The 27,490-nt window shown below is 38.3% G+C and overlaps 1 protein-coding gene and 1 pseudogene across 2 annotated transcripts in view; one reads left to right on the plus strand and one right to left on the minus strand.

The window, feature by feature from the left end:
• The window catches only part of TMEFF1 (transmembrane protein with EGF like and two follistatin like domains 1), a 133,552-nt gene that overhangs the window by 9,763 nt on the left and 96,299 nt on the right, over window positions 1-27,490 (plus strand). The gene's annotated exons all lie outside the window — the stretch shown is intronic.
• Window positions 14,918-21,025, minus strand: LOC140531118 (casein kinase II subunit beta pseudogene; annotated as a pseudogene).

Genomic DNA, 27,490 nt, shown 5'->3' on the forward strand with positions numbered 1-27,490 from the left:
AAATGGAGATAATAAGAACACCTACCTCCTAGTGTTGTGAAGATCAAGTGAGATACTATTTGTTAAACACTTAGTTGGAGGGCCTGGTGCTAGCTATAATTAGTACTATTATGATAGCTGTCTGGCACTGGGCAAGTCATTTACATCTCTTAGTACTTGTAGGGAATTCTCTAAGACTTTAAGTTGCAAAACAGTTGCTGTGGATCAGCTGGAGTGTCCTCACTGGGAATTCCCTAGATCAATGAAGTCACAGGTTTGGACCAAAAATGAAGTATTTCTTTTGTGTAGCTGTAGTCTATGTATAGTCTCCACTCAAGGTTTAATCCAAAGTCGTGTCATGGTACAAAGAGGACCTGGGGTTTCTGCAGGTCCTACCAACCTGTAAATGTTTTTCAAGAACAGGTCCAAGGCTAGACTCTGGATTTTGTTTGAGGACCAGCATGGCTAAGTTTAAAGGGATTCACCATCTTATGGTTGGTCTAGCAATTCACTATTCATTCATCCATTCCACATGCTTTTATTCTAAGCCCCTATTACATACAAGGAGCTGTACAAGTTGCTAGGAATACAAAGAAAAAAATGAAACCATTTCTGCTCTCAAGGGACTTATATTTATTTTTAGAGGAAAACAATAGAGGCACAAATTTGTAGATATAAATATACGTGAATATAGTAGGGTTTTAGAGTTGACTCTGGTTCTTTCTGGAAAGCAGTAGACTTTAAATGGGGGGAGTCTACCTCAAGCATATAAAGACTTCTTCTGGTGAAATGGATGAATGAGAACAACTGGTTCCAATGGCCAAGAAACAGCCGAAGCAGACACTGTGGAGCAATGACACATGGAAGATGCCAAGGTCATCCACTGCTTCCTAAGCCATCTCTAGGCATCCTGACTTTTGTCCTGCCACTGGACTTCAGTGATTTTGGAAGAGAGAGTGAAGCCGATGACTGTGCAATGCTGCCTCACTTAAAACCAATTCACACACAAGTCAAGACATCACCCTTTGATATTATTGGTCCTCTTCAAAAATGGAAGACAAACAGCAGCCTTTAAATATGTCACTATCCTCAACAAGTCTTCACTAAGCCCTACCATCCTTTCAAATTATTGCCCTGAATCTTCCCTTCCTTTTTCAGCCAAACTCCTTGAAAAAGCTGTCTATACTTGCTGCCTTTTCTTTTCTTTTCTTTTCACTTGCTCTTCAATCCTTTGCAATATGGCTTCTGAATTCATCACTCAGTTGGATCTGCTCTCTGTAAAGTTACCAGTGATCTCTCAGTTGCTAAATCTGGTCATTTCTCAATCTTCATCCTTCTCAATCTATCTGCTGCTTTTGATGCCATTGACTACCCTCTTCTCCCAGATATTCTCTTCTTTTTGTGGCTTTTGTGATACTCCTCTTTGTTAGTTCTCCTACCTGGCTGACTGTTTCTTCTTAATCCCTTATGCTATATCGTCAACCATTCAGCAGCTATAATTGTGAATGTTCCCTAAGGCTCTGTCCTAGGTCCTCTTTTCTTCCTTCCCTGCACTCAGTGACTTATCAGTTCTCATGGGCTTAATTATCATCTCTCTGCAGACACCTCACATATCTACATATCTAGTCCCAGTCTCTCCCTTGAGGTTTTAATGTCATACTACCAACTGCCTATTGGCCATTTCAAATTAGATGGCATGGAGATATGTCAAACTCAACATGTCTGAAATAGAATCATCTTCCAAAACCACCCCTCTTCCAACCTTTCCTGGTTTTGTTGAAGACATCAATATTCTAGTCTCCCAAGTTCTTAACTCTAGTGTTATCCTCAACTCTTCATTCTTTCTTACCCCACTTATGAAATCAGTTGCCAAATCTTTTCATCTCTGTCTCTACAACATCTCTTGCATCTGACCCCTTTTTGACTCACATGGTTATCACCTTCACTCAGGTCTTCATCAACTTTTGCCTAGACTGTTGCTGTGACATAATGGGTATACCTGCCCCAAATCTCTTTGTGTTCCAATTGATTCTCCATATAACTACCAAAGTGACTTACAGACCTGACAATGTCATCCCTCTACTTTGTAAGTGTTAATGCTACTCTCTTGCCTTTAGGATCAAATATAAATTCCTCTGTTGAGCTTTTAAAGTCCTTCACAACTTCGTTCCAACCTATCTTTCCTGCCTCATTATACATACCCTCTCCTTCTTATAATTTCTAGTCCAGCCAAACTGGAATTAGTAATGTTTCTTACACATAACACTCCATCTCTGTGACTTTGCACTGACCATCACCCATGCCAGGAATTAACTCCCTCCTCATAGAATCCCACCTTCCTTTAAGATAAAACTTAAGCACCACTTTTCCCATAAAGCCTTTGTATAACCTCCCCAGTTGTTATTGCCCTCCCTTTCAAATACTTTGTATTTATTTTGCATTCATGGTGTAAATAATTATGTATCTATATTTTATTGAATGTGAGCTCCCTAAGAGTAGGAATGCTTTTGGAGTTCTCTATATGTATCCCTTATAGTACTGGGTCTGGAGTCAGGAAGACTCCTCTTCCTGAATTCAGATCTGACCTCAGACACTTATTAGCTGTGTGACTCTGGACAATTCACTTCACCCTGTTTGCCTCAGTTTCCTTATTTGTGAAATGAGTTGAAGAAGAAAATGGCAAACCACTCCAATATCTTTGCCAATGGGGTCACCAAGAGTCAGACATGATTGAGTAATAACATATAGATACATAGATATAGATATAATGTATTAGGAAATATACATTTGGCTGCATCATTAAACATTTTCCCTTTTTTTCTCCGGCAACATTGTTCTGGCCAGAGACTGAGTGGTTCTACTTCTTTTGCGACCTACTAACGTGAGCAGACAACAGTCTCAGGTATACCTGAACTTAGTATAAGCTGAGTATCATTATCTTACATAATTACTTCACATTATTCCATATAGGTTTTGCTCTGATTTATATTGGTTGCAGTTGTCTTTTTAAATTATATTATGACATTCCACTACTTCGTTACGTTAGTTTATTCAGATGTTTTCAATTGTTGAATAGGGAGGTGGTTTGTTTTTTTAATTACAAATAATGTCATATTTTTGAACAGAAAGTTCTTTTTTACTGTTACTAACATTTTAGGGTATATTCCTACAATGAAATTATTGGCTTAAGAACATGATTTAAAAAAAAAAAACTCCTCTGCTCTACTGCAAGATTGCTTTCTCAAATGATTACATCACCTGCTTCTCCATAACCCTGTTAACAGTTAGCATTGATTTTTTTTATGTTTGCCAATTTGGTGGGTATAACATCACAAAGTCTTTTGATTTGCATTTCTTTGATTGTTAGGGAGTTTGAATTTTTTTCAAGTAATCCCTCTTATTTCTAGTACCTTCTCTCTGTTGATTATCTCCATTTTATCTTTTATATAATTTGTTTGTACATAATTATTTGCCTATTGTCTCTGCCGTTAGATTGTGAGCTTCTCAAAAGCAGGGATTGCCTTTTGTCCTTCTATCCCCAACACTTAGCAGAGTGCTTGGCATATAGTAGGCATTTAATGTATGTTTATTAACTGACAGACTGTAATTTTTATACCCTTCTTTGAAAATTGTTCATGTTCTTCACTCTGTTATGGACTTGGTATCCAGGACTTCGCAAAGATTAGTGATGGCATTACCCAAATCACACCTATGAATTTTTTTTCCCTTCAATCCTGAGATGTAATTCAACTGGTCCTGGAGATTTGAATTAAATGAAATTCTTTTAATATTTCTCTACTAACTTTTTCTTTTTTCCTCCCTCAATCTCTTCTACCTTTTCGATCCTGATCCTTTCTGACCTGTTTGGAGTATTAAATCGTGTTGACACTCTCCTGCTACATATTCCTTCCTCTCTCGCTTTGTGTGATACTGCCTTTTCCTACTTCTCTCCATACCTATCTGATTATTCCTTCTTAGTTTCCTTTAATGATTCATCACTGTTACCATTGTGCCATATAAAAAGTGTGAGAGACATAGTTTCTGGGTAATTAATCATTTCATTAGTCATGCTACCAATAATTGAAAAAAAGGGGTCAGTGACACTCTTGAATGTCAAAAACCCCTCATGGAACCCACTCAACACTTACATGTCCTTGGAAGAGTGGGTGTTCCTGAGAAAAGCAATCAACTCTGATTGGTTAACAAGTAATGAGGGCATGAATATTATAATGAGAAGTAGACTCATACTAAGGCTGGGGGACTCTGAGATTGTCACTTATGGACAAAGGGAGACTATTTTAAACCAGACCACCCCAGCCTCAGGCAATCTAGCCAGCCGGTGGAATGCAATAGGACAGAATTCCCCTTACATTAAATTCTTTGTAAAGTTCTCTAGCTGAGAGGGGCAAAAGGCCTCTGGGGACTTGGACAATCTCATCCATCAACAGTGTCCTTTAGATGCTGGCTAAGACTAGTAGAGAATGAGGATCTAAGAAGGGGAAAAAAAACTGAATCTCCCTAGTAATTGATTATTTAATAATCATTTCTCTCACCATGCCTACAAACCATGGGTTCTGCCCTATGCCCTCTTATCTTTTCTCTCCACACTCTCTGACTTGATGACCTTATTAGCTCCCAGGGTTCAATTATTATCTCTGTGCAGATCATTCCCGGATTATATATCCACCTGAGCCTCAGCACTCCTTCATTAATTGAGTATTGGACATTTGTAAACATCTTGCACTTAGCATGTCCCCGAAATTGAACTTGTGAACTTTTCCCCAAAACTAATCTGTTTTCTGGGCTTCCATATTACTATTGAGAGTGCCATCATCATTCCACTTGTCCAGTGTACAGCTTTGCCTCTGTATTCTGCTTCTCTCCCATAATCAGTCATTTGTAAAATTTCATCATTTCTACCTCCAGAACATCTCTCAGATAATCTCTTTTTCTCCATTCACACTGTCACCACCACTGAATGGGCATTGCCTCACTCAAAGTGAGAAAGAACCTGAAACAACCCTTAGCTTAAAACAGCCAGGGTTTCCCATTGCATCCTGAGCCATCTCCAGTCATCCTGATGAATATCTGACCACTGGACCCAGATGACTCTGGAGGAGAAAGTGAGGCTGGTGACCTTGCACAGCTCAAATCAAAGTCAATTGCAAGTCATGTCATCATCTCCCTGATGTCATGGTCCTTTTCCAAAATGAAGGACAAACACAACCCTGGTTCAGGACCTCATCACTTCTTTTTCTGAACACATAGGAATTAATCTTCTATTTGGTCTTATCTACCTCAAACCTCTCTGTAGTCCAATTTGTCCTCCATGGCTGATATCTTGACTTGTGTGTGAATTGGTTTTAAGTGAGGCAAGATTGCACAAAGTCATGGGCCTCACTCCCTCACTCTCTGTTCCTGAGTCACCAAAGTCCAGTGGCAAGATGAAAAGTCAAGGTGACTGGTGATGGCCCAGGAAACAGTGGATGACCTTGGCACCTTTGATGTCTGACCAAGCTCTAATTGCTCCATAGCACCCACTTCAGCTGCCTTCATATCCCTTGGAAGAAATTGTTTTCATCTGTCCATTCTACCAGAAGATGTCTTCACATGCTTGAGTGTAGATATCCCCCTAACTCACTGATGGGTTTGAGGCCTGGCAGTTACCCCTCAGCCTGGTTTAGCCTGCCTGCTGAGATGGTTTACTGGGGTGTGGCTTTTGCACACACTATAGCTTCTTGGAACCACAAATAAGGGTAGAATGCCAGGTGGACAAAAAGGTGCATGAGCAGCCTTGAAAAGGGCACAGCAGGCTCTCGCTACAGGCTGAATGCCTGTATACCTCACATTCAAGTAGCACTTTGATCTTAGTACACTCTCAACACTACTTATTGTGTATGTGCACATATATATCTACACACATATGTATGTGAATATAGGTATGCTTGTGTGTATATATACATGTATACATGTGTATGTATGTGGTGCAGTGGATAGAGCACCAGTGCAGGAGTCAGGAGGACCTGAGTTCAAATCTCACCTCAGATACTTGACACTCACTCGCTGTGTGACCTTGGGCAAGTCACTTATCCCCAATTGCCTCATCTTGGGTCATTTCCAGTCATCCTGATGAATATCTGGTCACGGGATTCAGATGGCCCTGGAGGAGAAGTGAGGCTGGTGACCAGCACTGCCCTCCCTCACTCAAAACAAAGTCAAGTGCGAGTCATGTCATCATTTCTCTGATGGCATGGTCTTCTTTGGCAACCAAGGATGAACACATATATGTGTGTATATAAGTGTGTATATATATGTATGTATACATACACACATATGTATGTGTATATAGGTGTGTGTGTATTATCTTCCCTATTGAAATATAAACTTCTTGAGGGCAAGAACTATTTCACTTTTGTCTTTCTCTAACACTTAGCACAGAACCTGGGCATAGTGAGCTTGAGATAAATGTTTCTTTTCAATGTTTCAATGAGTTGATTGAGATTCAAGGTCCTCTTAACAATGTTTATTCTACTCTTTCCATGTAGGAGATTATTCTTTTTGATGGAGAAGACAGAAACACATTAAGGATGGTGTTGTTCTGCATTCTTTCTGGTGTTGCCAGTGTAATCACTGTCATCCACAAGCAGTGGGACTATCTTTTTTTCCTTCACTTTCTTGTTCTAAACATAGCTGAGAAAACTCTGCTATTGCCACTAGAATGTTTTGCAAGCCTTGACTCTTTTTAGACTCTAACCTGCCTTCCATCATTTTCGTAGGTTTCTGCAGCTCTTTGACATTTATCTTTGGTGATATGCTTATTCTGTTATCTATGTTCTTTTAAAATTTGAACTGTGCAGGCTACATGTTGGGGCGATGCTATAGGAGACATACATAAAAAGATTATTAATAATTCAAGGGAACATATAATAGGGCATTAAGGGAGTTATGTGCACACAGTGCTACTGGAGTTCAAAGGAGGGAGAGATCACTGTGAGATAGGACAACTGGGAAAATTTTATAGAGGAGGAAATAGAACTGGAGATGGTCATCGTAGTGAAAGGAAAGGAGAGGAAAGGAGAAGAGGGAAAGAGAAAAGGGAAGGGAAGGGGGAGAGGAAGAGGAGAAAGAGAGGAGGGAAAACAGAGGGAGAGGAGGAAGAGGAAAGGAAAGAGAAGGGGAGACGGAGAGGAGAGGTAAAGGAGAGAGAAGTGAAAGAGGCAGAGAGGGGAGGAAGGGATGAGGGAGAGGGAGAGATTCCAAGCAAGAGAAATAGAAGTGCTGAGTCAGGAATACAAATGTTATGTTCAGGGAACAATGAATAGATCTAGTTACCTATCTGGTAGAGGATTAAAATAGGGGAGCAATGACAGTTACGAGAGGTTTCGGGATAGGTAGTAGAGTAGAGGGTCTTGGAGGTTAAGTTAAGGACTTGTACGTTATTCTTTAGGCAGTGGAAAGACATAGAATATTATTTAGCAAGGGAATAGTATAATCAGGGCTTTATCTGAAGAGTATTCACAGGGAAGTGGTATTTTATAAGATGGTTTGGAGGATTGAGAGACCACCGGCAGAGAGACCAATTAGTAGATTATTATAATAGATCAGGGGTGAGGAACCTACAGCCTCAAGGCCACATGTGGCCCTCTAGGTCCTCAAGTGAGGCTCTTTGACTGAATCCAAACTTCACAGAACAAATCCCCTTAATAAAAGGATTTGTTCTGTAAAACTTGGACCCAAGGCTACAAGTATTCATGAGACTGCAGGTTCCACACCCCTAGTCTAGATGTAAGGTGATAAGTTCTGGACTAGGTTGGTGGTCAGTCAGTCAGTCAGTAAGCATTAATTAGTTAAATACTTACTGTGTTCTAGACACCATGCTAAGCACTAAGAATATGAAGCAAGGCCAAAAAACAATAGATTCTGACCTTAAGGAGCTCACATTCTAATGGGAGACACAACATGGAAGGAGCTACGTGCCTACAAAATAACTACGCAACTATTTGTTGTTGTTCAGCCATTTTTCAGTCATATCTGACTCTGTGACCCTTTTGGGGGTTTTCTTGGCAACGATACTGGAACGGTTTACCATTTCCTTCTCTAGATCATTTTACAGAGGAGGAAACTGAGGCAAATAGGGTTAAGTAGACTTGCCTGGAGTCACATAGCTAGTAAGTATCTGAGACTGGATTTGAACTCAGGTCTTCCTGACTCCAGGCCCAGCACTCTATCCACTGTACTATCTAGCAGCTCCTACATAACTACTCATATGTGTACACAATGCACACACACATACATACACATGTCTGTGTGTATACACACAAAAACACATAGTGGATGAGTGGTAGTGTTAGAGACGTTGATTCAACTGATGCTGGATTTATGAGACATTTTAAGAGTCATTATAGTGTAAGTATAGTGTTAGGTCACTAAGCTAAACTGGCTCTTATCAGCTGTCTGTCTAACTTTGGGCCAAGCTACTTTGTTGCTCTGGGTTTCACTTTCTTTATATGTAAAATAAGGGAGGGTGAGCTAAAGATCCTGAAAGGGTCTTTGTTGGTTTTAGCAATTCTTAGAATGTAGCAGATGAACAAAGGACTGAGTCAAAAATGACTGCGAGGTTTCTGAGCTGGGAAACTGAGGCTGTGGGGGTATCTGAGGCAGAAAAGGCGCGAGCAGAGTAAATGGACGGGAGTTATAAATAACTCTTACCTCTGCCAGGTCATTCTTTGATTTCTGTGTTTTGGCCAGTTTCAATCTTTGGAAAAATGAATTTCTTTAACTTTTAAGGCTGGTCATCAATTCCATGGTGTAGTAGAAAGCAGGCTAAACATGAAATCAGGGAACCTGAATTCGAATGCCGACTCTGTCACCCACAATCTGTGTAACCTTAATCAATCAGCAATTATTCATTAAGTGCCTGCTATGTGTCACTCACCTTGTTAGGTATTGCGGATACAAAGACAAAAATGAAGTAATCCCTTCCCTCAAGGACCTTATATTTTAAAAGGGGAGATAGCATATGTGTGTGTGTATACACACGTGTATAGATGTTTGTGTACATATTATACAAAATATATATATACACATATATAAACATATATGTATGTACAGATATAGATCTATATCTCTATTTTTATATATGAATATACAAAACAAAATTGCATTGTAAAAAAAAATAGAGGCGAATGGAAATAAAGTTCTTTGTATGGATTTTTCTTTGTGATAACTTCAGTCATGTGCTTGGTGCTGAATTTCCCCCATTCATACCTATGAGTGAATTAGCCTCCCATTTAAATATTCTATCCATTTGGAATTTATCATGCTGTAGTTATCCTTCTTTCCCCATCACAATTTCAGCTTAATGGGAATTTTTTTGGAAGTTTTGCAGAAGCTTCAGAGGACATGTGAAGGTCAGGAGACAATACAGATACTTAACCCAGATTTTACAATAAGGTACTGTAAACATCCAACGAAAGAAAAAGAAAAAGATTCAGACTTCTCTGGCACGAAGGGAAGGCCAAAACTTTTTCTGCAGATTTTCTAGGTAATGGGGGTGCTGCTCCTCTAACCCAGCGATGTGGAAGGGGTAACTGTATAACATATAAAATGAAGCTCTAAAAACGTTCCCCCCCTAGTTTTCCCAGTAGTTCTTATCTAATAAGGAATTGCTTTCCTTACAGTTTCTCTGCCTGGTATCAAAACATTTGCTGTCAAACACATTTGTTTCTTGGTCTTCCTTAGCCTTTCCCCCTGATTTACTTTTCTTTATTTCTTCCAGTGGCAGATAGTTGTGACAGTCACCCTCTTGCCCCTTTTCTTGCTGCTTTGCTATAGACTCGCATCTTACACAGTTTCAAAAAGATTGAATTTGCCCCAACTTTGCCTGCCAGCTGCAGAGCTCCCTATTTCTGTCCATTCACAGCTAAGCTCCTTGATTCTGAAGTTCTTTTCAGCTATCTGCTTCTTGCCTTCTACCCCTCTTTTCTGTTATCTCTAGGTAAGGTTCAGTGATCCCTTATTATATGGAATCTGTGTGGACCAAGAATTACCTTTAAAATTTTATTTATTTTATTCTGAACTTAAGAAATAAAACAAGCATTTTTATAACATGATAGAATAGGAAAAAAGATGATCGTACATGAAACTGCAAATCTGTTATGTATGACTTGCTATTACTTTTAAATATACAATAAAGTTAACATGTAAATTTCTTTTTTTCTTCCCTCCCTACCCTCTTGTCCCACCCTAGAGATGGCTGCTATTAGACACAAGTATGTATATATGTAATCATTGTATACATACTTCATGTATCAGTTCTTTCACTGAAGGCAGATAGCATCTTCCTTGACAGATTCTTTGTAGTTAATTTGAGTACTTTTCGTAGTCAAAATGACTTAGTCACTCAAAGCTCAAAGTCACTCAAATTAAAACAATGTTGTTGTTACCGTATACAATGTTTTAGTTCTGCTTATTTCACTCTTCATTGTTTTGTGCCATGTTTTTGTATGTTTTTGTACCCATGCTTGCCTTAGATCATTGAGCTCATCATTTTTTATAGCACAATAGTATTCCATTGCATTCATATACTGCAACTTGTTCAGCCATTCCCTAATTGATGGGCATCCCCACAATTTCCAATTCTTTGTGACCATAAAGAGAGCTACTATAAATATTTTAGAACACATAGCCTTTTTTCCTTTTTCCCTAATCATCGTCTTAAGTAAGGATCCACAAATGTCCAAAGGGGTCTTTGGATAGATTTCAGGTAGTCTGTGAATTTGGATAGTAAAGAAATAAATAAATAAAAGAAATAAAGAAATACATTATTTCAATATAATTAGTTTCCTTTGTGATATTTTGTTTTCCATTTTATGCATTTAAAAACATTCTGAGGAGTCTAGAGGCTTCAGTAGGCTGCCAAGGGATCTACAATACTCATAGACTCAGAGAATATTTCTCCGTACTCAGTTACATTCTTCTTGACTTCTCTGTGACTTTTGCTTCTTTCTTTTACTTGTTATCCCCTCTGAGCCTGTGGTCAATCCAGTTAAATTAAATAAGTATTATGAAGTTTCCAATGTGAGCAAAATGAGAGCAGTGGGTAGAGGTCTAATCTGGGAGTCAGAAGGACTGGGACTCCACCTGCCAACTGGGTGACCAAAGGCAAGCCAATGAACATTTCGTTTTGCCAAGTAACTCTCTAAGACCACACATTTGCTGAAAAGTTGGCATCGGTGAAAGGAGTTTCCTCACTATAATTTCCTACACAAGTGAAATCACACCCTACCCACCCACCCCCTTCAAATTGTGCCAGACGCTGTATGTGTGTTGGGGAAATAAAGACAAAACCAAAAAAGAGTCCCTACCTTCAGACAGCCTGCACACTATTGGAGGGTTACAATATGCAAACAGATAAATAAATACAGGATAATTGGAAAAAGGAGAAAATGCTAACAACTAGAGCAATCAGGAAATATTTCTCTACTTGCAGAGTGTGTGAAAGGAAATGTGAAATCAATTTTGAAAGATAAGCTTGAGAAAGATTGTGCAGTTTTGTTCCGGAACTAATAGAGAGCTTTCCTTAAAAGGTAGGGGGACTATGGGTTTGGATATAGCTGTTGTGTTGGATAATACTGTTGGATATAGCTGATGTGTTGGTCGATTTTTCTGAACTACTTTTTTAACTTCCTCTTTTCTTTTTTTGGTACAAAGGATAGTTTTCTGGGAAGAAGAAGATAAGGATAGATTCAGAAATGAAGGTGATATAAAAACAACAGCTATCAATAAAATTAAAAAATAAATACCAGTCCTAGATTCGTAAGGATGACAATATTTTTGTAGAGAAACATAATGAAATAAAATATACATTTTTTTAAAACCCTAAGTTTGGAAAAGAGAACTAGAACCAGATAGTGAAGGGCTTTATTCTAGGGATAACAGAGAGCCACAGAAGATTTTTGAGTAGGATAATGATGTGTGAGATCTGTACTTTGGGAAGACTTGGATTTTGGCAGTCAGGTGGAGGATGGATTAAAGAGGGTTTAGACTAGAGACTTGGAGACCTATTATAAGGCTACTGCAATAATCCAGATGAGAGATGATGTGAAGTTTGAATAGGGTGGCCTTCTCTCCACTTACATGGCCCCTGCCTGAAATCTAACCTTATCATTTCTTATTCTAAAGCACAGGTATGACTAGGTTACTTGCCTGCTAAAAGATCTTCATTAACCTTCCCACTGTCCTCTTTTTTTCCTATATATCCTATTTGCTGATCCTAGAATTACTTTTGGCCATATCTATTTGAAGACAGGACTCTACATTGGCTTCCCTATGTTTTCACATCCATTTCAGTGGAGTTAAGTTGCTGACTTCAGACTATAAACTGTTCAAGGTAGAGACTGTTTCTTATTAGTTTGAATCTTCCACAGTGGCCAGTCTACTCTTTCATGCAATAATATTTTATACTCACCCACTGCAGCTTACTATTGGCAGTGGTGGCTGTGGTGGCCTTGGAGTTTAGCCAGAGGTCAACATCATTTTGGCATAAATGGTTTTTGTGCTTGAGTAAATTGGAGGTAGGGAGAATAAACTCAAAAGTATACCCTCCGAGTTGATTATGAGTCAGGGAGTGCCAAAGCTCACCCACACAAATTATGCAGCATTTTTGGAGAACTCCCCAGTGAAAGCCACATAATCTCTTATAATACAAGTAAGTTATGTTCAACTTCCACAACTATTTATTATCTCTGTGATTTTTGACACGCTGAGCTCTGGGTTAGGAAGTAGCTTCCCCCCCCTGGATTCTCAGTTGGACAGTGGCCACACCAATGTCTCTTTCTGTTGGTTGATGTGCTAATGGCATGATGTCAGCTGTCCTCTAGTATCATGTTCACAGTAAGCATCGATATACTATTTTGCTTATATACTATTTGTGCAGATGAGAAATGTCGAGTTTCTCTTGGTCCAAAAATAATCAGTGAGCTGGCATTTCATTGGCTCAGAGATTGTCCGTGAACTAAAGATTGCTGATCACCTTTGAATATTTCTGGGGAGAAGCCAGCTCCAGCTGGGAGGAAGGAAGTAAACAACTGGAGGCAGGAGAACCCAGCATCATTTGAAAGAAAGAGCACTAAACAATCTCTCCAGGCAGGGCCAGAATTACACAGAACCTTGCCAGAGAACTGAAGGGAGATCTCTGAGGAAAGGAAGCAAACTGCTCTTTTGGAAAGAGGAAAATGCAATTCCATTTCAACTAAGCCCATATTCTCAACACAATAATTCTTAATAAGCATGTCTGCGCCACAGGCTTATGCTAAAAGCACATGCAGTTATATATAGACATGGCAATATATATTCCCTTTCTTTCCCCTCCCCCACTAGAGATATCCACATAGAGATAGAACACATAGACATTCAGGCACTTACCAATAAGTGCACTGATGTACATAGCCTAGACCAAACCAACACATACACAAGAGAAATGAATACAGAGATGTAAAAATTATAAGGAAACTAATGATGCATAAATGTGTACATGTGCATATTCCAGAGAAAAAGAGGGTTCATGAAATGAGTGGATGGGATAGTAGATGAATGGATTGGTAAGTGGTAGAAGGTAAGGACTGAATGAGAAAGTAGATTGATAGATAGAAGAAAGAAACAATGCCTGGAAAGGAGGAAGATGGAGAGCTTTGTCTGATCTTCCAGTTGGTAAGGACTGTCCACCTCACACTTCACATGGCACTTTGTTTCTTAAATATTCCAATTTACTATACAATGAAATATGTATTGTAGTTATTTCTGTTACCATCTTCTCCTCCTACAAGATTATAAGCTCCATGAAGGTAGGAACTATATAACAAAACTTTGTATCTTTCCCTGTACCTAGCATAGGGCTCTGCACATAGGAGATACTTAATAAGTGAATGTCTTCTATGTTGTATTGTCAGCTAAAGTTTATTTTATGAGCTCTCCACTTGATTGTTCATTACCACAGGAAGGAATAGTATGATGATACAAAATGGTGGATTCTCTTATTCGTTATACCAGTGTCCAATTCCTTTGAAAAAAGAGAGAGAAAGAAGCAGATTACTTAGAGACTCTCTTTGAGAACAACAAGGTCAGGAAGTTGGTGATGACTTCATGTTTCTTCTTTCTGGATACTCCTTCTCAATGATCCTTTTTTAGTTCCTTATCTTATAGCAGCATGTAATAATGAGATTATTGGGAAGAAAAACATAATCTTCTTAACTAAAGGCTAAGATGATCTGACTGAATACTTAGCAGAAAATATGGTCTTCTCTAATATCTCCTACCATTTCTAGGTTGATGCAGTCTTCAAAGAGAGTGGGGAAAATGCAATGAAAATCACTGTCTCCTCCTCTCCCCTTATTCTTATTCATTCCCACAGTTGTCCAATAGTTTTATTAGGCCAGTACAATGAAAAGCTAAATAAGGGCAGGGGAAAAGGTGGCAGCAATGGAAGGAAAATTCTGTAATTGAAAAAGTGCTGCAAAAACCACTGAAGACATAGTCATGATTCTTAATTTTGTATCTCCACCCACCCTATCATTTAATTTTTTTCTCTCTCTTTCCAAAGAAGAGAAGGTCATTGGGAGAGGAGGTGTATATTCAACACTAGGCATCTATATTTGATGCAATCTGCTTCCATTCATCACTATCCTTTGCCCAATCCCCAATCAAAGGTCTGTTCTTATTCTCTTTCCTCATTTCTATGATTCGTGATCTGTCCTCTACAGACAGAATTTATTTTGCTTATAATTAATCCCTCTCTTAATCCTTCTGTCCTTCTCCCTACCTCATTCCTTGATGAGTTTAATGTATTCCTTTTTTCTCTTTATCCTCCACTTTATTTCACACTCCTACCATACCATAACAATATGACTTTTCTTAATTTAAACCAAAAACCATTAGGGATTTAGGAAGTGTGTATACTTTGGGGGAGGGGGTAGAGGCATGTCAAGAGGATTATCTTGACAGGGCTTTTGAAGTTATTGGCTATATAAAACTTCAGTTGATAGGCTACAAGGTGGACTTTGAAGCCATAAAACCTGGACATAAATTAGTTGGTAGACTGCTTGGGCCTGTACTCAGTAGGCACCATAAAGAGTATGTGGGGAAAACCAGTGCCAAAGTAAGGACCATTTGTGTAGTCATGCCTAGATGACTCAATTGTGTAAAAATCCATACTGGGGGCAGAACAGCTTAATTATGGCTTGATTTGGTATGTCTGACAGTTCAGTGGACAGCATAGGCTGTTTTCATAATATGCACAGAGACACTAGTCAAAGTCTCCTTGCTGGTATTTTTCCAACATCTGGGCAGTGCTATGGTTGGTGAAGATGTGGTGGGCATGAATCAGTCCATATAATATCTTGGCTGCCCAGTCAATCAAGTCACTGGTTGGAATGTCCTCCCAATCTTCTCAGATTCCAAATCAAAGGTCACATCTAGTTCCTGCTTATAGGGGCTTCTGTTCACTGAGCCCTGTAAAGTTGAACTTGCAGACCTAGATTGATAAAATGAACTTAAATGTAGCTTTTCTTCGCATGAAAAAAAATCATTTCTCTCGTGCTTTTTTAAAAAAAATCATTGTTAGAGTAGTTGTGAGAGAACTGGACTGTTCTACTCCCATTCACCCACTCACTCCCATCTTGAGGAGAGTTGTGTCTTTAAATGTATTTCTTGTAAAGCACAGATTGTTTTGTTTTATTTTCTTGTCTCTCACTGTCCTTCTTTTTGTGTGTGTGGGGGCAATTATTTACTTCATTCACATTTAAAGTTATGATTGTTACGCTTGTGTTTTTCTCCATTAAAAAAATTCCCTTACTCCTTGCCAGGTTATCTTGGGCATTATGTCCCTTATATTACTTTAGAGGCATAATGGTCTCAGAGAAGGTGGTCTGCCAATGTACAAACTTCCCCAAGACTCAAGCCATCATGAAATTTCTGTCTCACATCATAGGTACACTCCTGCACTCCCATGGGAGTGTGTTGAGTAGAATACTGTTCTCTTGATCCCCAGACAGCCTCACCTCTTTCCCTCCCTCCCTTGCTGGTATCACCATCCCTTCATCACCATCATCCCATGGACCTGAGTGGAATACATTATCTGTTCCTCTTTATTCCCTACCTCTCCTTCCTTAATTTATACCAAGTTCCATCCTCAAAGATACATTAATTCACCTGTAGAGAAGGCAGGTGGTTTAATCCATGGTCCCTGGGGTCGGCAATTCCACCTTTGATTTTTCTAATTCTTTAAGTTTTGTTCTGCTTACATCTTTCTCTCTTTATATAGTTGACAATCACTCTTTGTTCTTTTTTTTGTAACCTCTACAGTTTCATCTTTCAGGTTTTTTAAAGAAACTTCTAAACATGTGATCCTTGATGTCTTTATTTATCTTTTTCTCTAATAATTTCACTTCTTTACCTTTGCAAATTGAATATTCTATTTATATCTTTTTTCTTTTCTGCTGTTTTGTTGAATGCCTATTTTTTGCTAAGGATGATTAGGTTCAGATTTTCAGGATATAACATTTCAGTTTGTACCTCGATGTTCTGTGTTTTTCAGCATATACTGTTTCTTTCTTTTTTTAATTTCTTATGGCTGTTGAATAATCTTATGTTACTCAAACTTCCCATCGTTCATACTTGAAAATTTTTCCTCCTGGAAAATTTGTTTTCATTGATTTTGTTAAATTTAATCATTATGTGTTGGAATTTGAAATATTTTTTCCTAGCAATAATCTGTGGATACTTTTGAGCTATGCTTTATTATCTGTACTCAGAAGTTCTGGATGCCTTTCTTGTATTACTTTCTGCTTTATCATTTTTAGGTTTTGTTTTTTTCTTGCTTTTTTTGTTCTCTGGGAGTCCTGTGAGCTTTAAGGCATATCTGTACAGCATGTCTTCAAGGTCAACCACTTTGGCTTGTATAGGATTTATGCATTCTTTTGCTTTTTTTTTTTTTTTGCCAGTTTTCTTCCCCTTCTATGTTTTTAGTGTTCCAAATTTATTAAGCTCTTTTTCACTACCTTAGGAAGTTACCCATCATGGATTCACTTTTTTCCTAATCTGCAAATTGTGTTTTAAAATTCTGTGTTAATAGCTCTAATTTTTAAAAATCTAGATTCGTTTAGAGTTTCTTCTTTTTTGGGCTACATATCTTTTTCACCACTCTACTGTTTCATGCTCTCTGGGAAGTCCATAGAATTCTGTCTTTCATCAATTGTTGATTCACTTTCCTTCTTAAACAAAGAAAAGGGTAAAAGACTAGTTTCTACTATATCCTATATCTACATTGCTATTACATATCAATGAATGATATCAGTTCAGTTGTTTTTCAGTCACATCTAGATCTTTGTGAAGAGATTTGGCAAAGATACTGAAGTGGTTTGCCATTTCCTTCTTCAACTCATTTTACAGATGAGGAAACTGAGGCAAACAGGATTAAATGACTTGCCCAGGGTGACACAGCTAGTAAGTGTCTAAGGTCAGATTTGAACTCGGGATGATTAGTTTTCTTGACTCCAGACCTGGTGCACCATCCCTGTGCCACCTAACTTCCTATCAGTAAGTGATAACTAAAGTTATTGTCTGTAACCTATTAACATGGTATTAGAGCATATTCTTATAGCAGAAGAAAGAAAATGATTCTTTGCTAGACTTGTCTATCCAGAGATCCTCCACATAGCTGCCAAAGTGATTTTCTTAAAGTACAGGTCTGATCATGTCACTCCGCAATTCAATTAACTCCAGTCACTCCCTAGTACCTCTAGAGTCAAATACCAGCTCATCTGTTTGGCGTTTAAAGGTCTTTAAAACCTGGATTCAATCTGCCTTTACAGTCTTATTATCCATTCTTTCATTTCACACGCTGATCGATCCAACCAAAGTGTCCTTTTTCGGTTTCTCACACATGACACTCCATTGCTCATCTCTACATTGTCGCATAGGTTGTCTCTGATGCCAGAAATACACTCATCCCTCGCTCTGAGAATCCCTGGTTTCCATCAAAATTCATCTGAAGCATCACTTCCTACTTGAGTACTTTCCTGAACCCCCTGGCTGCTAGTGCCTGCCCCATCCCACCTCCAAATTGATTTTGAGTAGGACTGTGATTTCATGATATAAGGAGCTTCTGGTGAGGGAAGTCCTTTTACTGAGGCAGATCAACACTTCCTCTTCAGCTTATTCTGAGTTACCCTAACAAACTAAGAGGTTAAGGGACTGATACCAGGTCACTCAGCTAGTGCCAGTCATTTTGGAGACTTGGATACTCATAAGAGAGAAAGAAAACATACAAACAACAAGCAAATCCTAGACTAGTAAAATAAACCATTGAAGCAGTGTGTGTGTATGTGTGTGTGTGTGTGTATGTATGTATGTATGTATTACCTGAAAAGCATCATAGGCATCATGACGTAATGGATAGAGAGCCAGCCTTAGAGTCAGGACAATCTGGGTTCAAGGTTTCTTTCTGGCACCTAGTGGCTCTGTGACCCTAGGCAAGTAGTTTAATCCCTCCAGGCTCTAGGCAACTCTTTCAGGCTATAAATTACAGAGAAAGTATAATCCAGCCAGATTAGTAGAGGAAGTATCCTATCCTGGGAATTCCTTATACCAATAAAATCACTGATCTAATCCCTGGTCCTCTTCCTTCCTGGAACCACTATCAGTATATAAAGAGGGGAAGAAAGTTCTTCTCTCCACATGTGAAGGCTCCTATCTCTCATGATAAAACTTTAAAAGTTACAAAGAGGATGGGATTAAATCCTACAATTTATATTTCAAAAAAGTATTGATAGCACAGATATGATGATAATAACAGTATAGTATGATAATAATGATATAAGATGATAACAGTCTTACAAGTTTGCTGAGAGGCAGTATGGACTAATGGTTAGAGTCACCCTAAGTTCCAGAGTCCCATCTGACATATACTAGGTGAGACTGGACAAGTTACTTAAACTCTCAGTGTCTGAGCAGGTGCTGATCTGCACTGATAGAGGCAGTTTCCCCAATGAGATCACAGTGAGGTCTGGTTCTCTCTCTGCCCCCTCCCTATCACCCCCCTTACCAGAAAAAATAGGCTAGAGTACTTTAGCTATGAACAGAAATAAAAGAATTCCATATGCAGTAAAAGAAGAATCTTGTCTAGGTTTTCATCTTATTTTCTATTGATTGTAATCCTATAATGTTGCATCATGAGATTTATTTTTCTCTTAGTAAGAGACTTATGTATAAATTTCAATTAATTAGATCTTGCTTTATATGATCATTGCAAATTAGCTGTAGGATAATATGTGCTTCCTTCTTTGAATTGTGTGGGTTTTAAGTTTGTAGTCTCAGATTCTATGACCTTACTTATTATTACAATATGCCTCTTAGGTACAGAAGGAAAAGTATCTTTTATAATATATGCCAGTTTTATATATGGAGACATAGGAGTTAAGCAATTGGGCCAAGTTTTCAGAGTCAGTAAATAGTGGTGCAGTGTTTAAGCCCAATTTTCTTAACCAATCTAGCTTTCTGTCTCTGTTAACTCATATTGACTCATTTACTTGTTCAGCTTTTTTTGAAAACTCAAACTGTCAAAAGTTATCTTTTTTTTGTATGTGTGAGATAATGTTGAAAAGGGTAAAAATCAGAATTTGGAGCATATAGATTAATGCATCTGTTGTTATTATTCAGCTGTTTTTCAGTTGTGTTCTACTCTTTGTGATTCCATTCAGGATTTTCTGGGCGAAGATACTGGAGTAGTTTGCCATCTCAGCTAGTTCATTTTACAGAGAAGAAAACTGAGGCAAAGAGGGTGAAGTGACTTGCCCAGAGTCACATAGCTAGTATCTGAGGCTGGATTTGAACTCAGGAAGATGAATCACTTAGAAGTAAAATGAGCCAAGTAATTCAACAGTTTTTACTGTTCCATGAGGCTTTGGAAGTTCTAGTCCTGCATGGCAATAAGTTCAATTCCAGTATATAAGGATGCATTCATATGGACTATTTGTGCTGGACCTGTGGTAGAACCTTCCAAGTTTATATTGGTTTGATCAGCCACAGTTGGACCCACTATACTTTGACCTCGACATAATGATGTTATTTTGGTCCTCTTCAAAAACAAAGGAGAACCACAAATATGGATGCATACTATATGCTTGGTATTGCTAGAAATAAGCAGGGATACAAAAACAGTGTGGTCCCATCCTCTTCAAAGTTCTAAATTCAAAAGTCTAGATGGAATGTTTGGTAACTTTGTAGATGGCAAAGTTGACATGTTGGATGACAGATAAAGCTTCATAATCTAGAACAATGGGCTGGCTCTAAAGAGATGAAATTTTCTGTAGATAAAAGTAAAGTCCCACATTTGAGGTAAAAAAAATCCGCTTCACAAGTTGAAGGAGCAATGGAGAGAGAACAATTTTGTTTGAAAAAGGCTTGCATGATTTTACTTCAGTGCAAGTTCAATATTAGTGTGGTATGGCAGTCATCTTTGGCTTGGATAATCTTATTTTAGGCTGCACTGAGAAAAATGGTGTTCATGACGAGGTGGCCAATAGCCCCACTGTACTTTTCCTCAATCACACTATATCTGGAGGATCATGTTTATTTGTTTGGGGCATCAACATATTTAACTGGAGAGTGAACAAAGGAGGGTCACCAGGATCATTGTGGGCTTCAAGACCATGCCCTGTGAGGAACTACTGAAGAAATCAGATATGTTTAACTTTCAGAAGAGAAGACCTGGAGGGAACATCATAGCAGATCTTCAGCCAACCTATCACATTGTGTTGTGAATGAAAGATAGCTATTAGTTTCATTTCATCTGTAAGTTCTACGAAGACAGGAACTGTCTCTTACCTTGATTTTGTACCTTTCTGGTATCATATACAACTCTTGCTTAAACATGGAGCTACAATGAGGCTACCTTGCACTGACTTTTCTGCTGTGCTTTCCTAGGGGCAGAGACCTTCTCACCTCCTGGTTGCTCTCTAATGGAGAACTGGATGGAAGAGAAGCCAACCATGCTGCTCTTGACTTCTTGCTTTTAGCAGCAAAATGTGGCCTCTTCTAAAACTGCTATTTCTACAAATTGTGTTTTAAGTATTTTGTCAGTACCTATATCTCTATGTATTAAAGTATGGGTGGTCATTTGGATCTCTGCCAATTCTGCTTGCTTGCAGTTAGAGTTGTTGTTGTTGGGGTCCCTTCATTCTTGAAGAGGACTGATGGCATCACTAGGGTGATGTCTTGACTTGCATTTGAATTTAGTTTGAAGCAAGGCAGAGCTGCACAAAGTCATCAGGCTCACTCATGAAGTTAGAGTATCTCGTCAAGTTATCATTCTTTATTCCCCCTCCCTTTCTCAAACAGTTACTAGAACTGAAATTCTTAACCTTTTTGTGTGTCATGGACCCCTATAACAGCTTGGTGAAGACTATGAATCCCTTCTTGGAACAATGTTTTTTAAATGCATTTAATTAACTTAAATGCTTTTAAATGTTTAAAAAGTTTTAAACTAAAAGACATAAGATTACAAAATATACAATTATATTGATATCCAGTTATCAAAATATTATAAATGCAAGTTTACAGATCCCTGGGTGAGAACTTATCTAGAAAAAAACTGTTTTCATTCACTGCTTCTGCTTCCTTTCCTTTTACCTTCCTTCACTAGACCTCCCAGTCTGGCTTCTGATCTCCTCACTCAGCTGAATCCACTCTCTCTGTGGTTAGCACCAACCTCTTAATCACCCCATATGACAGTCTTTATTCTGTCATCATCCTTCTTGACCTCCTGTAACATTTGACACCATTAATCATTGTCTCTTACATGTTTTCTCCTATGTAGGTCTACTCAAAATACCTCTTTTTTACATAATCTATGGGTCTCCTTCTCAGCTTTTACTTGTACTCACCTGGAACATGACAGTCTTTATAGTCAGTGACTCCCTGGGTAACTCCTAGGCCCACTTATGGCACATTCTGTCAGCAGCTGAAGCAGCATGCAGGTGCCAGACTAAGCACCTTTGCACCCCTGGGAAACCTTCAGGTATTGGAGATCATATCTGACTATGCTTTCTTAGCAGAGCCATAACCAATCAATCAACCAATAAGCATTTATTAAATGCCTACTGTATGCCAGGTACCATGTTAGGTACTAGGGATAGAACAACAAAAGATTAAACATTTCTTGCTCTCAAAGGGATGGCATATCAATGTATAAATGCATGCATACAAATATACGTAAGTGTGTGGATGTATGCATGCAAGTGCATATACCCAGAACAAATACAATTTAAACATAAAATAAATACAAAGTAGTTGGTAAGGTAGTACTGGCAGTTGGGGATTAGGAAAGGCATCATTTGGAAAGTGTTTTGAAGGAAGTTTGAGATTCTCTGAGGCTGACATGAGGAAGGAGGCATCTCAGGTCTGGGCAAAAGCATGGATACAGGAGATGTGGAACTACATGTAAGGAACAGAAAGGCCAGTTTGGCTGGATCACAGAGTATGGGACGGGAAGCAATGCAGAGTGAGATGAGAAAGGTTGGAGTCAGACTGTGAAGAGTTTTAAAAGCCAGAGGAGTTTCTATTTATCCTAGAGGTAACAAAGAACCATTGGCATTTACCGACTAGGGGAGTGACATAGTTAGATTTACTTTTAAGGAAAATCCCTTTGGCAGCCATGATAAAGATGGATTAGAGTTGAAGAGAGGTTTGAGTTGGAGAAACCAAGTAGAAGACCATTACAATAGTTTGGGAAAGAAATCATGAGAATCTGAGTTAATTAGTGGTGTTTATGTTTAAAAGGAAGAGGTCAAATGTGAGCAGCATTTTCCTTTACATGTCCTTTGTAGTTGCTTTAAGTATTTATAATACTCAAAATAATTTCGTCATTCACAGTTGTTGCCATTCTACAGTTCCAACAGCACCGATAGACTATTCCATGCAATTTAGCTGTCAATCATATATTATGTATTGTTTGTTAATTATTTCATGCTTGTCCTGCGACCTTTAAGCTGCTTGAAAGGAGGGGCCATGACTTTTCTGTATGCCCTAAATCTTTAACATATGGTCATCAGTAAGTGCTTGTTTGTTCACAATGGTACCTGTACATATAGGGAAAAACACATTTGTCATCATCAAGATAGGCATTATCCCTTAGCCACTATTAACAGAAAATTTGTCACAATTTAGAAGGCAAAGTAATCTACCCCATTACATCACATCTCCATGACAATTACAGACATCTTTGTTTATTTTTTCCCAGATAGTAGGAGTGCAAGAATGTCATATAGATCTTTAAAGCAGACGACTGATGAAGGAAATAATGGAAATTTTGTAAATTTTGTTCTCCAAGTTAAGCCACGATCATTTTCATGGTGCATTAACTTGGCTAATGAAGAACTTAGGGCTGACTTTCAGCTTATTTCTAGCTTCCTCAGTCTACCTGGGGTAGGTTGATCAGAAACACTTATTTTCTCCCTCAGGGTAGATGTGTAACTTTGAAAGTAGCTGGGAACCATTCAGCATATGTATGTTCCTGCTAATGGGATTATAGTTATCCCTTCTACGTTGTTAGAGGCACAGCACCACTGCAATCTGGAAAATCTGCATGAAATTTTTTTGGCCCTGCTTTCATACTAGAGAAGTCTGAATTATTATGTTATTGAAAGCTAAAATATGTTGATATTATACAATACTATATATATATATTTTATGCATTTTTGAGTTTTTAAACGTTTTCTGTGTCATCTGCTGGCCTTCGTGTTGTCCACAGCTTCCACAAAACTCCCCCAAAATTCCTGTTTAATTTCTTATGCTGACCTGTGATATATGAAAACCGCAACGAGGAAAATCACCATGTGGGAGGGACAATTGTATATGTACACAGGGGAAAGGAGTGGATTCAGGACCGAGAGTGGAGCAGGACCACAGAGAATAGATGAGAAGAAGAGTTGGCAGCTAAGTGACACAGTGGATAGAGTACTGGAAGACTCATCTTCTATCAGGAAATTCAAACCTGGTCTCAGACACTTCCTAGCCTGGGCAAGTCACGTAAACCCCTTTGCCTCAGTTTCCTCACTTGTAAAATGAGCTAGAGAAGGAAATGGCAGACCACTGCAGTATCTTTGCCAGGGAAGCCTCAAATACAGTCATGGAAAGTCAGACATGACTAAAAACAACTAAAAAAAAGTCAGCAAAGAAGTAGTGGTTTGTTGGAGAACAAGAAGAACCAGCAGAGTAAAATGTTCTTACATCTCAAGGAAACAGAAAAGAAAAGAAGAAAGAGAAAAAAAGGAAGACTATCCATGGTATCAAAGGCAGAAGCAAAAGCCTAATTCATGAGGAAGTACTAACCCAGGAGAAGAGGAGGGAGGCTGCGTTTGTTTTCACTTGTTCTATAATATTTACTTGTGTCTTCTTTTTGTTTGTGCTTCCATCGTCTCTCACATTATGAAGAATAGAGGGACTGTGACTCCAGTTTCCTCTATGACTCAGTCTTATTTACCACAGTGTTTAGTCTATACAACACAGTCAGTGTTGTTTGCTGACTGATCAGGTTCAAAATACCAGTTCCCTGGATTTACTCCTGGCAAGTCTCCAGGTGGAATACTCTGCTGCTTCCTCTTGGGAATGTGAATGCAGATGATGAAATCCTTAGGGTATTTTGGAGCAGCAAGGTGGCACAGTGGTTAGAGCGTTGGGCCTGGAGTCGGGAAGTCTGAGTTCAAGTTCTGCCTCAGATATTTACTAAAACTGTATGATCCTGGGCAAGTCACATAAATTCTTTCAGCTTCGTAAAATCGGAGTTTTAGCACCTACTTCACAGGCTTGTAGAAGGATCAAACGAAATAATATATGTAAAGTGCTTTGCAAACCCTAAAATTCTATATAAATGCCAGCTACTACTATTATTATCTTCCTAGCACGGTGAGAGCAGATGAGGTGTAGGAGGAAACAAAGTGCAATTGGAACAGATGGAACCGGGTGGAACAGTTTTCTAGCTGACTCAGTCTTTGAAATTATGTTGTGAAATCCAGGAGTAAAACAGATGAGAAGGGCTAGTATGCTTTGGGGAAGTTGGCTCCTCGTTTCTTTTTTTAACTATGAAAGTCTAATCATAGAATTTTAGACACCGAAAGCACCTCAGAGACTATCTAGCAGTCTAATCCTTTAATTTTATTTTCTAATTAAAATTTTTTTCAATTAACCTTCTTTAACCTCCCATGCCATTTCCAATTGCCACATGACAAATATGCATAATAAACTGAAGCAAATTTCTGCATATACCATGTCCAAAAGGGTATATATCATTCTGTACATCGAATCCATCATATATCTGATAGGAAGTGTGTATCATGGATCATCGGTCATCTGTCTTCTAGAATCATGCTTGGTAATTGCATTGATTAGAGTTCTGAAGTCTTTCAAAGTTGTTTGACTTTACAGTGTCACTGTTATTACATAAATTGATTTCTTGGTTTTGTTCACGCAATACTGCATCAGGTCATGTGAGTCTTCACAGGTTTCTCAGAAGTTGTCCCTTTTATAATTTTTTAAGGCACCGTAGTATTCCATTGCATAAGTTATGCATACCATAAGTTGTCCAGCAATTCCCCAGTTGATGGGCACACTTTTACTTTCCTGTTTTTGATACTACAAAAAGAGCTGTTATAAATATTTTTGTGCATGCAGATTTTTTTTCTCTCAGACCTTTTTTGAATATAGAATGACAGTGTTTAAAGGGTAGACACAGTTTAATGACTTTTTGGGTGCCTTCCTATTCCAGACAAGGAAACTAAAATGCAGAGAGCAGGGTGATTTATCCAAGACCAAGCACAGATCACAACATATTGCTTTATTGTTGTTTAGATCTTTGCAGGAATTCCACTACTTCAACTTTCCAATTACTGATTTTCTGTGTGAATAAGATTAAAGAGATTTTTAACCTTTTCATTTTTAATCTAAGGTTAAATAGATTTTTAACTTTTAACCTCATCCCACAAATTTGACAGTCTTGCCGACCCTCCATCAATCCAATTATGTCATCTTCATAAAGGTTTTTATGCCCTAGATGAAGTTTTACCCATCCTGTCTTGTCAGTAAGACATTTAGGGGAAAGGGAGGAAGACTGTGGAATAGGATACTCGAATTTTAGTTGATTTTGTTCCTCTTGTTAGGTTTGAATTACATGAATCAAATTAAAAATTTACCTTTAAGTCATCTAGGTTCATAACCTAAAAGTTGTCTTTCATTATTCCTTTTTCTCATCCTCTATATCCAACCAGTCTTTGCCAAGTGTCAGCAATTTTATCTCTAACATTTTTCACATAGTCTTAATTTCTGAGCTTGTCACTTCCCTCCTGGACTATTGCAATAATCTCCCAAATGGATTCCATTCTCTTCCATCTCCCATTCATCCTCCATGTAGATGTCAAAACAGTCATCCTAAGGTATAGATATGATCATGTCACTGTATATTCCAGACAAACTGGCTGTTACTCAAACTCAATATTTTATCTTATCTGTGGACCTTTGTATAGACTCTGACCCTTCCCTTATATCTATTGATACATGTATTCCCACAATAAAACAACATCTCACTGAATCAGGGACTTTTTTGTTTTCATTTTCCCCCAGTGCCTAGCATGGTGTTTTTTCACATAGTAGGTACTTTATAAAAAAATAATTAGATTGAATTTATATTCAGGAAGCCTGATAACTTAGTTCTACTAACAATAATAACTGTGTGACCCTGAGAAAAGAACTTGACCTTTCTGGGTCCTAGTTTCATCATCTATAACTTACAAGCATTAAAATAGATATTTGCTAAAGTTCTAGTTTTTTGATTCTGTAAGTAGTCATCTCAAAAAGGTACCATGAGGATGCCTAGCACATCTTCAGGAGAATCACTTAAGCTTCTCAGTCCTCAGATTCCTCATCTGTAAAATGAGAGAGTTGGATGAGATGGATTCTGAGCTCCCTTCTAGCTCTAGAATCATTAACCTATAATTTCAAAGGTCCCTTCTGACTTTGAAATTTTATGAGTTAACTTCCTCACTGACAGAATCAATTACTCATTTTCTAATCAAATCTAAAGCACTGGGTAAAAATAGCAAGAAAAAAATCTTCAAAAATGTTGGCAGCTCTAAGTGGGAAAGCTCTAGAGATTTTTGTAATTTGGATCACAGGGTTTAGAATTGAAATGGAATTGTGTTGAGCAGCATGGTAGTAGGGATGGTTAGCTGGAACTTAAGAAGTCAAGAAGACTGGGTTCATATCCTACCTCTGAAACTCAGTAGCTTTGTGGCTATAGACCAGTCACTGGGAATACTTACACTTGTAGAACTTATCCTAAGGAATTGTGAGGTTCAAATGAAATAATGTATGCCAAGCATTTTTCAAACTTTAAAGTGCTTTGTAAATATCAGTTATTAAATCATAAAGTTTTGAACGTTGGCCTGATTAAGGCTATTTTTAGTCT

This window comes from Notamacropus eugenii, chromosome 3 (genome assembly GCF_028372415.1).
Source record: "Notamacropus eugenii isolate mMacEug1 chromosome 3, mMacEug1.pri_v2, whole genome shotgun sequence".
NCBI classification, from domain to species: Eukaryota; Metazoa; Chordata; class Mammalia; order Diprotodontia; family Macropodidae; genus Notamacropus; species Notamacropus eugenii.